Below are 14,556 nucleotides of genomic sequence, written 5' to 3' on the forward strand. Positions count from 1 at the left end.
TGTGTGCGTGGCATAACTGAGCCTGCCCCTCTCTACTTGTCATTGGCCCAATTCTCCCCTCTCCCATGATTGGGGGAAGGAAATGGATTGTCATCATGATGAGGTCTGTTTATGGGTCAGAGGATCCTCCTCTGGTCAATTTGCACACAAATCTATACTTGATTCAAATACATATTTCCCAGATACACAAGTGGTTGACATTACATGCACATATTACAGATGAATTAAGACAGGTCTCTGTTCACGCCCCATGTTCCTGCGAGCTGGGATTCAGAAATGACAACATTTTGCGCTTTTTGGTCGGTTTACCAATATCGGACATTTACCAAAAATTACACAAATGTGCGCAAGGAGTATGGACATTAATTGATGAAGTGTCAGATTTTTAACATGCAGACATTTGGAGTAAGACCCTATTTTCTGCTAGCAACCCCCCAGAATACACCACAGGGTCCTAACACCGCTTAAAACGTGCACAGAAAAATCACAAGAATAATGATATTACTTATATAATTCTGACAAGTCCGTACTATGAATTATCCATCTTTTTTAAAATTATGCTCTGGCCCAAAGGGGTGTGGTTTCCCCCAAGCACATGGTGGAGTTTCTGGTTTGTCCACTTCCCCCAAGCTCAGCTTGCTAGCACAGGCATTGCCCCTCCCAGTTTCTCTCAAGAGGAAGCCATTTTACGACCCCCCCAATATAACATTTGCCTGAGTCCAGCACAGGGCTTTGTTCAACTTCCTGCAGTCTGCAGGTACCCCTCCCTTAATTCAATCAGAGAGGTGTTATCTCCTTTTGGTGGGGGCAGCAAAATGCAGCCAGGCCTGGGAAGAGTTGTTGAGCCAGTTCAACTCCTGTTGGGGGTAGTTGTCAGGCAGAATTCAATTTCTTTAAGCCAAGCTTCAGCTAAATGTCCTGTTTGTTCCCAGTTTAAATCAAGTTTACAATTTTTACACATGCAGCTAGAATGCTGATTCTAAGTTCAAAACCATGACATTTAACAGTTGCAAACTATGTGACACTCAAAAGTAGGTCACTCATTTAATTTAAACATTTCGATTTTAGTGGTTTTAAACCCAAATTCACTTAAGCTGCTGACATCCCCAGCTATTTTTTTTATATATACATTAAATAATTACTTCCTTCAAGTCATTTCAGAATATAGTTTTACATTGTATCCACCTCTTAGCAAGTCTTTCCTTGGCCTGGTTTGGGTTCATTTGTTCAGTTTTACACAAAAGTCTGGTGGTTTTAAAACGCTGGCTTTCTGATAGTGGTGAGCACCGGTATTGCATCCATTTTGACATTAAGAAAATGAATTCCCCACAGTTCTGGGTTGCTTTTGGCAATCAGCATTGCCATTCCCAATGGTTTCAGGCTACTGTGTGTGCAGCCCAATGGTGGTTTTAGGCAGTGCCCTCCTGTGCTCACGACATAGGCAAAAATGGGTGGCAGCCTCTTCTTCATGTTTTCCCTGTGCACTCTCTGGGGAGTTCTGGCCATCATGATGTTTTCAATGCCAGTAATGCACAGTTTTATTGTAGGGCTTGGATGCATGGGTAAAAACATCCCACAAGCCCCCCCTCTTGTGATGGCCATTCTGATCTTTCACTGATGGAAATCGCAAGATCTGGGATGTTCGCCTCATCTTCTTCCAATTCCGTAGATGGCACAGTTCAGCATCTTTTCCTCCATCCAGTTGTTCAATCAGTTCGTCTTGCTGGTCCTGATGGGAGGATTGGGCGGTACTCCGGGCCCCTCGTATCTCTGCTCCCGGTCCCCGGATCATTCTCCTTGGTTAGTCTCCGTGGTTTCATCTCTCCTAGGATGATAAAGCAAAAGCGGAAATACCTATTCGTAGACATTTCTCCACCACTATTAATGGTGTGGCGAACACATACATTTTATACAACCGGTTAAATTTTTCAGTCTTGTTTTAAAAGCAAGATATAACATGAAACATTTTTTTTTTCCAAATCATAATATTTTAGAGAATATATATGGGATATTTTAGGATGGGAACTGAATCAATCTGGAGCGGCCCCCTCTGGTATTGCAGAGGACTCCTCCAGTTGCTGCAGTGTGTGCCTGGGATGGCAACACTTTAGCTAATTTATATGTACCCACTTGTATTCCCCTTCCGCCAGACTACCTTTGGGGATGCGGATCTTATACGCTACAGGGGAGATTTTGTCTATAATTTCAAACGGTCCCTTCCATGTAAGCAAATATTTTCGCTGTTTGGCCTGGTTCCTTGTATAGATAGACCCGGTCCCCCACAGTATAATCCTTCCTGGTGGTCTTCAGGTCGTAGTGGGTTTTCATGCTATCAGCTGATCTTTCTAGATTCCGTTGAGCATAGACAAAAGCATGCTGAAGGTGTTTCCTTAAATTCTCCACATACTCATGAGTTGTGGAGGCATTTATCAGTGTCTGCTCTTGGGTCCTGTAGAGCAAATGCTGGGGAAGCACCATCTTGCGTCCGGTCATCAACTCAAATGGTGACATTTTAGTTGCAGATGAAGGGGTAGATCTGATGGCCATTAGGACCAGAGGTAATCGGATATCCCAACTTGGCCCATAATCTGCCACAAACTTTTTTAAGATGCTCACAATGGTTCGGTTGTATCTCTCCACTGCTCCAGAAGAAGCTGGCCTGTAAGCAATATGTAGCTTCCTTTTGACCCCCAGTATCTCCCACATCTTTGTCATTACTTCACTGGTGAAGTGGCTACCCCTGTCTGACTCAATCCTTTGAGGTACACCAAAACGGGAAAAGATGTGGTTAATCATCAGGGCAGCTGCTGTTTCTGCCTTGCAGTTTGGGGCCGGGAGACATTCCACCCACTTGGTAAACAAGCATGTAATGGTCAACATGTACTTGTTTCCTCTAGACGAGCGAATTACGGGGCCTACAAAGTCGATTTGCAAATCTGACCATGGCAGTGTCACCCCCCTCTTTTGGAGAGGCGCACGGTGTGTGAGGGATGATGGCTGAAACTGTGCACACACAAGACACCCCTTCAAGTATTGGTCGAGATCCTGCCCCATGTGTGGCCAGTATGCAATCTCTCTTAAGATCTCAAGTGTTGTGTGAAACCCCCTATGACCAGCGGTGGCCGCATCATGGGTGTGAATTAACATCAGGCTTCGGAATGAGGTAGGAACCACCCACTGATCATGGCCAGCTTGGGATTTCCTTACCAACAAACTGTCTTGGATTTGGAACCTTTTTTGACATTTCATCAACACTCTTAGGTCCTCTTTCCCAATATAATCGGTATCCGTCAGGGGAAAGTTCTCAGGGTCCTCAATGTGTTGGTACAACTTACCAATTATTGGATCCCCTTTCTGAGCTGTAATCAAATCAAAATTAGGGGTCTCCTTACTCCATTGTGCAGTTGAAAGATCATTGTGAGCGTTTGTCTGGGACCTAGTGATAGCAGTGACCTGGATTTCCCCCAACAGGGACTCTATTTCTATTAGATCCCCTTGGATGGCCCCGGTTTTGGCCAGCTGATCAGCTAAGTCATCTCAAGTTTTGTCTGGTCCCTCTACTTTGGGATGACCCTTGATCTTTTTACAGTAGATGGCCTTCCCATTCCATGTGACCCGATCATCAATATTTTGGATTAGCTTCCCATGTTTCAGGGGTTTGTTATTAGCACATAACATGCCTCTGGTTTTCCAATTGACCAGGTGCTCCACGAACCCGTTCCGTACATAATCCGAATCTGTGATTATGACCAGTTCGTGGAGTTGATGTTGGACAGCAGTGAGGATGGCCTGATGCACAGCCATCAATTCTGCCACCTGACTACTTCGGGGACCAATTTTGTATCCAGCAGAGGGTTCTGGAAACTCCTTCACCCATGCATTGCCTACGCCGGCCACCAGTTCTTTCTCCCCGTCGTTGTCAACATGGTAAGAGCATCCATCCACATAGACAGTGGGCATTCCCTCACACTTGTCTTCTTCAAAGACTTTGTGTGGGGAATTAAGGTATGCCTCCATGTTGTCCTTGATTTTCAGACTTTCGTCCTCGAGACAGTTTTCTCTGGCACAATCATGCAAGTCAGCCAGACTTTGCGCGAGGGGACTCTTCTTGTTTTGGCCATATCTGACCTCTACAGGAAAGCCTTGCATTGACAGAATCCAGGAAGTAATTCGGGAATGACTCACATTTCCGGCCCAGATTCTGTCACTTTGGAGGTATTGCAGAGGCTGGTGTGGAGTCTCCACTATGATGTGTTCCCCCTGGATGAACGGGCGGTAATTCTTCAATGCCCACACCGTTGCCAGGATTGCCTTCTCACAATCGTTGAATTTTTCCTCCCCAGAGGATAAAGTTTTGCTCGCATAGGAGATTACTTTATTGACCTTGTCATGCTTTTGGTATAATACTGCCGTCAAGCACGTATTAGAGAACCCTGTCTCCATGAAGAACTCCTTGTTTCTGACAGGGTAAGCTAGGCAAGGCGCTTGTGAGAGGCTTGTCTTGAGTTGTCTTACTGCCTCAGATTGTTCTGGACCCCATTCCCACTTGACCCCCCCCTTCAAGAGATGAATCAGGGGTCTGGTGATCTCTGCGTAGCCCTCAATGAACTTTCTGCTGTAATTAGTCAGTCCAAGGAGGCTCCTTAGTTCCCGCAGAGTGGTGGGGTCTTTCAGTTTCTGAAGTGCTTCCACTTTCTTTTCCTGGGGACAGAGACCCTGAGGAGTAATCTCATGCCCCAAGAAATTAACACGGGTTGTACACCACTGTGCTTTCTGAAAGGAAAGTTTTGCTCCTGCGGCCCTCAACTGTGTCAGAACATAACGGATCTCCGCTATGTGTTCTTCCACCGATGAACTTTTGATGAGGACATCATCTACATAAGCCAGGTTACCCCTCGCACCCAGGTCGGGCATGGCCTTATGTAGGAAAATGTTGAATTCATTGCCGGAGTTGAGGTATCTGAAGGGAGTCCGGGTCCATGTGTACTGCTGGCCCCCAAAGGTAAAAGCCAGTTTGTATTGGTCCTCCCTACTGACAGGCACGGTCCAGTATCCATTGGTCAGGTCTATTGCTGTGAATACCTGTGACCCCTGGATCTGGGCCAGCCCTTGGTCGATGTAGGGCAGAGGCCATCGGGAAGTATGGACCCGTTTGTTGAGCTCCCTAAGGTCGGCACAGAGTCTCCACTGGCCGTTTGGCTTCAATATTCCCAGCACCGGATTATTGAAGGTGCTGTGTACTGGACGTATTATTCCCCGGGACTCAAGGTTCTTAATTATTTCAGTAAGGGACTCCATGGGTGCGAGAGGCAAACAATATTGCTTCACAAACACTGGAGTCATTCCAGGGTCCGTGGGAATTGTTGTTGTGTGGATGTCAGTGCGACCACAGTCATATGAGTCTACCGCAAAGAGATCTTGGAAATCCAAGAAAACTTGTTTCAACTTTTGCTTCTGTTCCAGAGTCACACAGGCATCAGCTAGGTTGACTCTCTCTTCAACCATCTGCCTGAAGCCTGGAAAGACTTCTGGTTTTGCTATCTCAGCGGCCTCCTCCAGCTGGGTGGAGCAGTCCCTGGTCAGAGTGCTGATTTCGACCGGAGGCTTCAGGTGGGAAAGGCAGCCCTCATGGACCTGGAAAATCACCTCATCCCCTCTGAAGTCACAAGTCACATCTTCCTTACCATAAGGGCAAGAAGTGTACACCAGGAGGTTCCCCCCATGCCGGGTGAAAATCCTGTCTGGTGTTGTATTGTCATCACTGTCACTGTCAAAACAGACCTTGGGGATTTGTCCTAACAGTTAATTTCCTAACTCAATGGAGAAATGTCGGTCATCAACCGCCATTCCAATAATGGTGCCTGCGGCTAGAGTGATACTCTTTAAGTCGCTGTTATCCACCTCTATTGGAATGGTGTCATGTTCTATGTTGACTAACGATGTTGGGTTTACCCCTAACCCTTGCTTTTGGAGAAAAGCATTTAGATGAATATAACCATCAGGGTTTTTCAATTTTTGTCCTCTTTTAACTTTCACTTCCAGGGAGAATTGTCGGGTCCTTTCTGGGACGGTGACCTCCTCTTTAAGCTGAATTTCAACTGCATAAGGTAGCAATTGAGCTGACCTAAATGCTTTTTCTTGATCATCAAAGCCCATGGGATTATCCGCTAATCGGGACCAAGCTTTGAAGTTTATTAGGTCCAAACTAATGGCGAAGCGATTGAGAATGTCACTGCCTAAGTAAAAGGCGGCAGTGACGTCTCGCACGACCCAACAATATGGACTATGTTCTTGTTGCCAATGGAGATTTTGAGCATACACCTGCTTGGCAGGAGATGTTTGGAATTGGGTGTTTCCAGATCCATTTCCCATTTGTCTATCAGTTTGAATGTGGGAATGGCTGGATCTTTTGGGAGTTGGCGGAACATGGCTTCGCTGATGAAGCTCTTACCATTGTTCACACACACTCGAGCGGGAACAGAGTCCTTCCCATCATTTAACTGAACAGGGATGAACAACTGATCTCCAATTTGCTGAATATCAGCCAGGCTCTGAGCTGATTTCACATTTTTCTGGACTATAGGAGTGGGAGTGTCTGATTGTGGATTGGTAAAGAATTTCAGAGTGTTTCCTTCCAGTGTGGAATACCACCTTAAACTGGAAGGAAGGTTGATTTTCAGAAATAGAGAGGACCCCCCATCACCAGTCTGTTGTCCTACTGCTATTACTGTCACGTCTGTAATTTGGTTGTTCTGGAAGTGAAATTCTACTTGGTCAGATTTTTGTTCAACCATGTGGCAGGTGCCGTTTAAACTAACATGGTTGACACTCTGTTTTAATTTTATTGGTCGGCTAGTCTGGGTCCAGAGGACCTTGTTTACACAATCTATTAGGGGTGACAACCTTCTCAGGAGGTTGTTCCCTAGTAAACAAGGGGTGCCCTCTGGAGTCACTACTATGACCGGGTGTTTCACCTTGTGTCGCCCAATTCTGATGTCCAAATCTGCAGTCCCCTCGACAGGAATTTCCTTCCTGTCAAAGTTCTGCAGTTGTCCAGGAAGAGAGGTGAGAGGAATACGGTAATTCTCCCCCCTTCCTGCATTTAGTTCATCAAAGGCCCTTTTGGACAGAAGGGTAGCTGGGGATCCAGTGTCCACCAGTGCCAAAATTGTACCCTACCCCTGTACTTGTACCAGGGCATAGTATCTTCCCTCCTTCTTCTCAAGGGGGCACAGATACTGCACATTTTTGGACAACTGGTGGGCTAATTTTCTGGTTTTGGACATTGCTAGCGAAGAGATTTGGGCAGAATTCTGTGGAGAGCCTGGGGAATCTGAAAGAAAAAGTTGGCAACTGGAAATGGTTTCGGGTTCTGGGCCGCCTCCCCCCCCCTTTTTGGAGGCAGTCATCAGGATGGGTTTGACCCATGGGATTTTGGTATTGTTGGTTCTGGGATAGAATGATGGGCGGCGACAGCTCAATCCCCACATCTACCCAGTCTGTTGATTCGGTTTTAGGTTCCCCTGGTTCCGGTTCTGGGCTGCCCCTGCCTTTTGGGAGGCAGTCACCAGGATGGGTTTGAACCAGGGGTTTTTGGTTTTGTTGGTTCTGGGATGGGATGATGGGCGGCGACAGCTCAATCCCCTCATCTACCCAGTCTGGATTGGAATCTCTTGGGACCCATTTTTCCTTGGGAGGAGTTCCCCCATCTCTGAAGGAGAAGATCCTTTTCCCAGCATCCTCTGAGGATCCCTTTCCCTTAAATTGGAAGACCCGTACCTCCTCCACAAAATGGGTCTGTTTGGGTCCTTTGTTTCTCCTACCTCCTCTTTGCTCTTTGGGTGGCAGACTTTCAGGGGTAGGAGATTTTGTTTCCGGTTCCTGGTATTCCAGGGGCTGTTTACAAGTTGGGAAGGAAGCTTCCTCCAAGGCTTTACACCCCTATTCACCTTGTGCCTCCTCCCTGGGAACCGGTGGGTTATCGGGGTGCTGCCCCCGTCATTGTTCTGGAGCACCAGGCCCAGAGTTTGGGGCATTCTGCGGTGGCATGCTCATCTGAGGGTTCTGTTGAGCCCTCAGTATGTGACCCAGATCCCGTGCCATATTTTGGACCTGGCGCTCAAGTTGTGAAACCCGCTCAGGCTGATACGGGGCTCTATTTTCTCCCCTGGGCTGATCCCGGGAAGGGTAGCTATCCCTTCTCTGGTAATACCCCGGATTGGGAACATTTGGGTACCCCTCCACCCTTGGCCTCCCCTCTCCCGGATTAGGTTGTCTGGGCTCAGGGAATTGGGGAAAGAAGGATGGATGATTTTGGGGCTGGAAATTGGGTGGATACCTGGGAAAAAAGTTCTGCCCAGGATTTGGTTAATTTCTGCCCTCCTGTGGGAAGTTATGAGGGAAGTTCCCTGGGTTAGGGGCTTGGCTGGATCCCCCCCTTGGGCTGGAGGAGTCCACACATAACCCAGGATGGGTTGGTTTCCCTTGTAGCGGGGACTTACATAATCAGGGGAGCGGGGGACCCCATTTGTGGGACTACCTCCTCGACTCCCTGTCTGTGACTGGCCCGAGGGCCTTCTGGGCTGTGAATTATTTGGTGCAGGCAGGTTTTTAGGCCCCCCCATCTCCAAATCTAAAACGGGGGCAACCTTTACCTCCGCCACCTTGGCAGCAGGGGTGCTGTTGGTTTTGGGGTTTTTCTGCGCATTACTTTTATTTTCTATGGGCTTCTGCACCTCATAGATCCGGGGAGCCTGTTCAATGACCCAGTCTAGTGACCTCTTCTCGTGAAAATCTCTCACTAGCTGGGTCATGATGTATTTGGGCAAGGCATGGAAAAAAGTATTGACAAATTCTCTGCTGTCCGTGCGCACCCTTCTGGTGGTCTGCGCAAAGGCACGCTTCAATTCTTGTATGAATTCCTGTGGGGCCTGATCCTCCCCATATTGCAAATTGTAGGCTGCCTTGCGAACCTCTTGAGGATTTCTATGAACAGAAAAATGTTTCAAGATGGCCGCCCTATATGCGGACCATCTTGAATGGTTTTGGTCCTCCAGCCCTACAAAGAAACTGGAGTATTCTGGGGAGAATGTCCATTTGACGTACTGGATGCAGCTACTGCTGTCCTTCAAATGGAAAGTCTCCATCATTTGCTCATAGAGCTCCAAGTGTTCCCAAACAGAATACTTGGCGTTCTTATGATAAGGCGTGATGACACTCCTTATTGCCTTTATTTGTTTCAATGGGTCCTTAAGCAAGGCCCTTTTTTGCCTTATTGGACTTTTTGGTTCGGGTAACCCTGGTCCATTCATCCTCTGACTCCGAAGCACTGCTCCCAGAGGTGCCCGTCTGATCTTCCAGGTTTTCCCAGATTCTGCGAGCCTGGGAATGGCTGGCAGAATGTGGGGACCTGGTCTCCTTTGTCCTGTAACGCTCAGAGGAGTCTTCAGATCCCTCCTTGCTGCCAGGATTTGATGGGTACCCCCCCCCCCCCACTGACCTAACTGGGCAGAGGTTTTCAGGATGCCCTTAATGGGCCTACTCTCCTGGGGTTCCCCACTAAATTGCATTGTGCTTGGGTGCCCATACCCGGATGCCCGCCCCTCCATTCATGGGTGGTACTGGCCTATGAGCCCCATACTTTTGGCTGGATAGTAATCTGCCATCCCTGTGGCCCTGTGCTCATGTGCGCCAGGGGACATGTGGGGGCAGAGTCCAGGGAATGAGAGAGATGAAGGCCTCTGGTACTAGGGCTTCTGAGGTTATGCTCAGGTGTTTCCCTTTCCCAGCGAACTTCATCTCTGTCAGCCCCTGCTCCCTGTTGCAATGCAAGAGCCTGCGCTTTCAGTTCCTCAGTGAAGGCCTTACTAGACTCTATCAGTCTCTCCTGCATGGCTACCTGTTGCTGGAGCCTATCATTGTGCTGACAGAGAGCCTAATTTTCTCTCTGTGCCTCCTGATTGGTCCTGGAGTATTGGGCCAGTGTCTGCTGCAGGCGGGTTACCTCCTGAGTCCCATCCCTTCTGGCCTGCTCCTTTCTTGCCAGAGCCTCCTCCACCCTCCTGGTGTGCTCTAGCAAGTCGTGATGCTCTTTTTGGAGGTCACCCAGCCCATGGAGGGCCAGGTGATTTTCTTCAATTTTTTCTTTTAATTGGCAGACTTCCTGGCCTAAGGTGTCCCTTTCCTTACTAAGAGCCTGCATCTGTGCCGCCAGGTCATCCCTCTGCCTTTGAAAGGCACCAGCTTTCTGGCGCTCTTCATCAAATTCTGTTTGGGTGTCCAGGTCTTTCAGAATCATTTTATTGCTCTCCTCTTTTTCTCTATCCAATTGGCTTTGCAGGGTGGCTACCTGCTTTGTGCATGCCCTGTTGAAATCTATCTGTTGCTCCAGCTTTTTCTGGCTCTGCAGTAAGGAGTCCAAACTGTCTTGGTGCTCCTTCTGCAAAGCCAGAATTCTGGTATCCTGGTCAGCCTTTTCCTGTTGCAGGATATCCATATCCTCCTTCATTTTAATGATGTATTGTCTACTCTCGTTTTCTGTCTCCTGGCTTCTGTGCAGCCTCTGCTCAGAAGAGACCAGGTCAGATTGGGCCTTTTCTAACGCCATCTGTTGCCTATTTGCCAGATCTTGGCCTTCAGCACATTTGTCCTGCCTGGCTCCCATATGTAAATATAAATATGCCGCTACCCTGGCAATCTTGTTGTGCTCATCCTTGGCCTTAGGGGCCATGTGTAGTTCACTCAGTGCCACATGTAAGGGACCCTGATCTCTCCACATATCTGACCCAGTTGTAGTGACCTGTTGTGTGATCGCCTGCAACCATACATTTTGGTCCTGTTCAGAACATTCACCTCTCACAGTTTATGTAAGAGGTGCTCCCTAGCTATCTTCATATCTACCAAGGTCGTCATTCTGGAATTTGAGTTCCTTCCTGATTTACAGAAGTTTGTATTTTATTTTGCAAAACAGACCGTTTCCTTAGAGCGTTCCTTTGAGGAGTGCTTTCACAGTGTAAAACAGCGTGTTTATCTAACCGGATATGTTTATCCGGTCAGTTGACACAGTTTATTAAGCTGCACAAGTGGTAAATCTAATCCAGAATATCCCGGATACGAGCCCCCACTTTGTAAGTGACTCCGATCAAGCAATCCCACTAAGTCAGTGCCTTGTCTGGGATGCCCAAGGGAAGCCCTTATTTATGTGTTTTTATGGCAAGTTATAATCTGGATGATGAACCCTTGTATAACACCCCTCTCTTAGAATCCCCCTTGGCCCCACTGAGATAAGAAGTAGGCTTATTTTGCAAATTTAAAAGGTTTATTTGAAAATTTAAACAATTTATATATATCACACTTCTAAAAATAAATTGTTAATGGATAGTACACTTGTGAATATGAGCAGTAATCAGCAAGAGGTAATCCTACAGTAGCACAGTTCTTGGTTACTTATGAATAGGAACAGAAGAATAAGGTGGGAAAGAATGCTTTATATGGTTCAAGGAAACGCAATGATGAATGAAATGCAGTACAGAAAATAACTTGATATGGCTTCAACAAAAGACAATGTAATCACTTTTCCTTGACAATTCACTCCCCCCCTATGCAATGTAAGAAATGGAAGGAGAGCACACAGTCTTCAAGAATCCCAACAAAATGCAATACGAAATGCAGTTCCCCCCCAGCAAGCTTAGATGAAAACAGGTAGAAGTTTGAAACACAGGCCCAAAATGCTTTGAATGTGATGACAATGAAGTGAGAAATGTGCTAAACATGCTTTTAATTCCCTCTAGAGGTTCAGGGTGGGTGATATCTAGTTTATATTAGTTCAGGCTCACTTTAGCAATGCTCTATGAGTAACTAGCAGGTTAAAACGAATTTTAGCAAAGGAAAGCAAGAAGCTGCTGATTTTTACACGTGGCTGAAATTGTGCAAAATGTCAAATCGCGGCAAATTTAATCGCGTGCGTCGAGCGTGATTATGGAGGCCCTGTAAGGAGTAGCAAGTTGGTTGTAGGTTCGTTGGAAAGCCTAGAATCTTAAAATTTCGCTCCTAGCACAAACGGTTCCGGAGATACGGACGATTTTGTGAAGGTAGTTTTTTCGGATTTGAAATTTAAAAGTTAATGACAGGTGACAGTTTTCAGCTTTAAAAAGGACAGAATGACACACACGATTCCTATGAGGTAGTTCTAAATAGGTAAAAATAGTTTGGATTAGATTATTTTAAAGTAAGAGATTGGTTTTGGAACAGTGAGTACTCACACTATATTTTTGAAATAAGCCGTCAAGGTCTGGTCAGGTTGGACGGGACTTCCGGCGGGTGGTTCTGAAGTCCCGGCTATCTGGGTCAGCTCTGCTCTCTGGGTCTCTCAAGCACCGGATCTGCTCACAACGGTCTGGTTTGTGGTTCTCTCTGGTTCCGGATACAGCACTGCTTTCTGGATACTGCTATAGGTTCTTGCAAAAGTTCTTGGCAAAAAATTCAAACAGCTCACTCGGCTGTTGAATAGTTTGGTTGATTTTGAGGCCTGCTGAAGAGGAGTCAGCTTGTGGATTCAGGCCTCTCTGCTACAAATTCTGGAGTTAGTTTCTGCTACAGGTTCTGGAGATTGATGGATTTGAAGTCTGGATCTCTGGATGTGAAGTCTGAAGTCTCCCGGCAAAGCTTCCCGAAAGAAAGCGGAAAGTGAATGTCCCTACCTGTCCTGCACTGTCTGCTTTTATGTGTTTAGAAAGTGGGTGTTTGCGTGGCATAACTGAGCCTGCCCCTCTCTACTTGTCATTGGCCCAATTCTCCCCTCTCCCATGATTGGGGGAAGGAAATGGATTGTCATGATGATGAGGTTTGTTTATGGGTCAGAGGATCCTCCCCTGGTCAATTTGCCCACAAATCTATATTTGATTCAAATACATATTTCCCAGATACACAAGTGGTTGACATTACATGTACAAATTACAGATGAATTAAGACAGGTCTCTGTTCAAGCCCCGTGTTCCTGCGAGCTGGGATTCAGAAATGACAACATTTTGCGCTTTTTGGTCGGTTTACCAATATCGGACATTTACCAAAAATTACACAAATGTGCGTAAGGAGTATGGACATTAATTGATGAAGTGTCAGATTTTTAACATGAAGACATTTGGAGTAAGACCCTATTTTCTGCTAGCAACCCCCCAGAATACACCACAGGGTCCTAACACCTCTTAAATCGTGCACAGAAAAATCACAAGAATAATGATATTACTTATATAATTCTGACAAGTCCGTACTATGAATTATCCATCTTTTTTAAAATTGTTCTCTGGCCCAAAGGGGTGTGGTTTCCCCCAAGCACATGGTGGAGTTTCTGGTTTGTCCACTTCCCCCAAGCTCAGCTTGCTAGCACAGGCACTGCCCCTCCCAGTTTCTCCCAAGAGTAAGCCATTTTACGACCCCCCCCAATATAACATTTGCCTGAGTCCAGGACAGGGCTTTGTTCAACTTCCTGCAGTCTGCAGGTACCCCTCCCTTAATTCAATCAGAGAGGTGTGATCTCCTTTTGGTGGGGGCAGCAGGATGCAGCCAGGCATGGGAAGAGTTGTTGAGCCAGTTCAACTCCTGTCGGGGGTAGTCGTCAGGCAGAATTCAATTTCTTTAAGTCAATCTTCAGCTAAATGTCCTGTTTGTTGCCAGTTTAAATCAAACTTACAATTTTTACACATGCAGCTAGAATGCTGATTCCACTTTCAAAACCATGACATTTAACAGTTGCAAACTATGTGACACTCAAAAGTAGGTCACTCATTTAATTTAAACATTTCGATTTTAGTGGTTTTAAACCCAAATTCACTTAAGCTGCTGACATCCCCAGCTATTTTTTATATATACATTAAATAATTACTTCCTTCAAGTCATTTCAGAATATAGTTTTACATTGTATCCACCTCTTAGCAAGTCTTTCCTTGGCCTGGTTTGGGTTCATTTGTTCAGTTTTACACATAAGTCTGGTGGTTTTAAAACGCCGGCTTTCTGATAGTGGTGAGCACCGGTATTGCATCCATTTTGACATTAAGAAAATGAATTCCCCACAGTTCTGGGTTGCTTTTGGCAATCAGCATTGCCATTCCCAATGGTTTCAGGCTACTGTGTGTGTAGCCCAATGGTGGTTTTAGGCCGTGCCCTCCTGTGCTCACGACATAGGCAAAAATGGGTGGCAGCCTATTCTTCATGTTTTCCCTGTGCACTCTCTGGGAAGTTCTGGCCATCATGATGTTTTCAATGCCATTAATGCACAGTTTTATTGTAGGGCTTGGATGCATGGGTAAAAACATCCCAGAGTGATGAGAAAGTCTGTTTTCCCTACCATTGACTGGAAGAGGAGGAGTTCCAAGTGTCGGCTACAAGTATTTTAGAGCAACGCGGTAGCGCTGTGCGTTGTGCGAAGTGGTGTGGTTATCCCATGGTTGACCCAGGGGTCATCAGGGGAGTGGAAGACTTTTGGATATAGCCTCCCCTGTTAATCTAAATCTCCCTACAAAACTGGACGTATACACTCCTGCATGTGCTCGACGGTGCAGG

The sequence above is a fragment of the Ambystoma mexicanum genome, chromosome 4p (assembly GCF_040938575.1).
Source record: "Ambystoma mexicanum isolate Mex_15411 chromosome 4p, UKY_AmexF1_1, whole genome shotgun sequence".
Classification (NCBI taxonomy): domain Eukaryota; kingdom Metazoa; phylum Chordata; class Amphibia; order Caudata; family Ambystomatidae; genus Ambystoma; species Ambystoma mexicanum.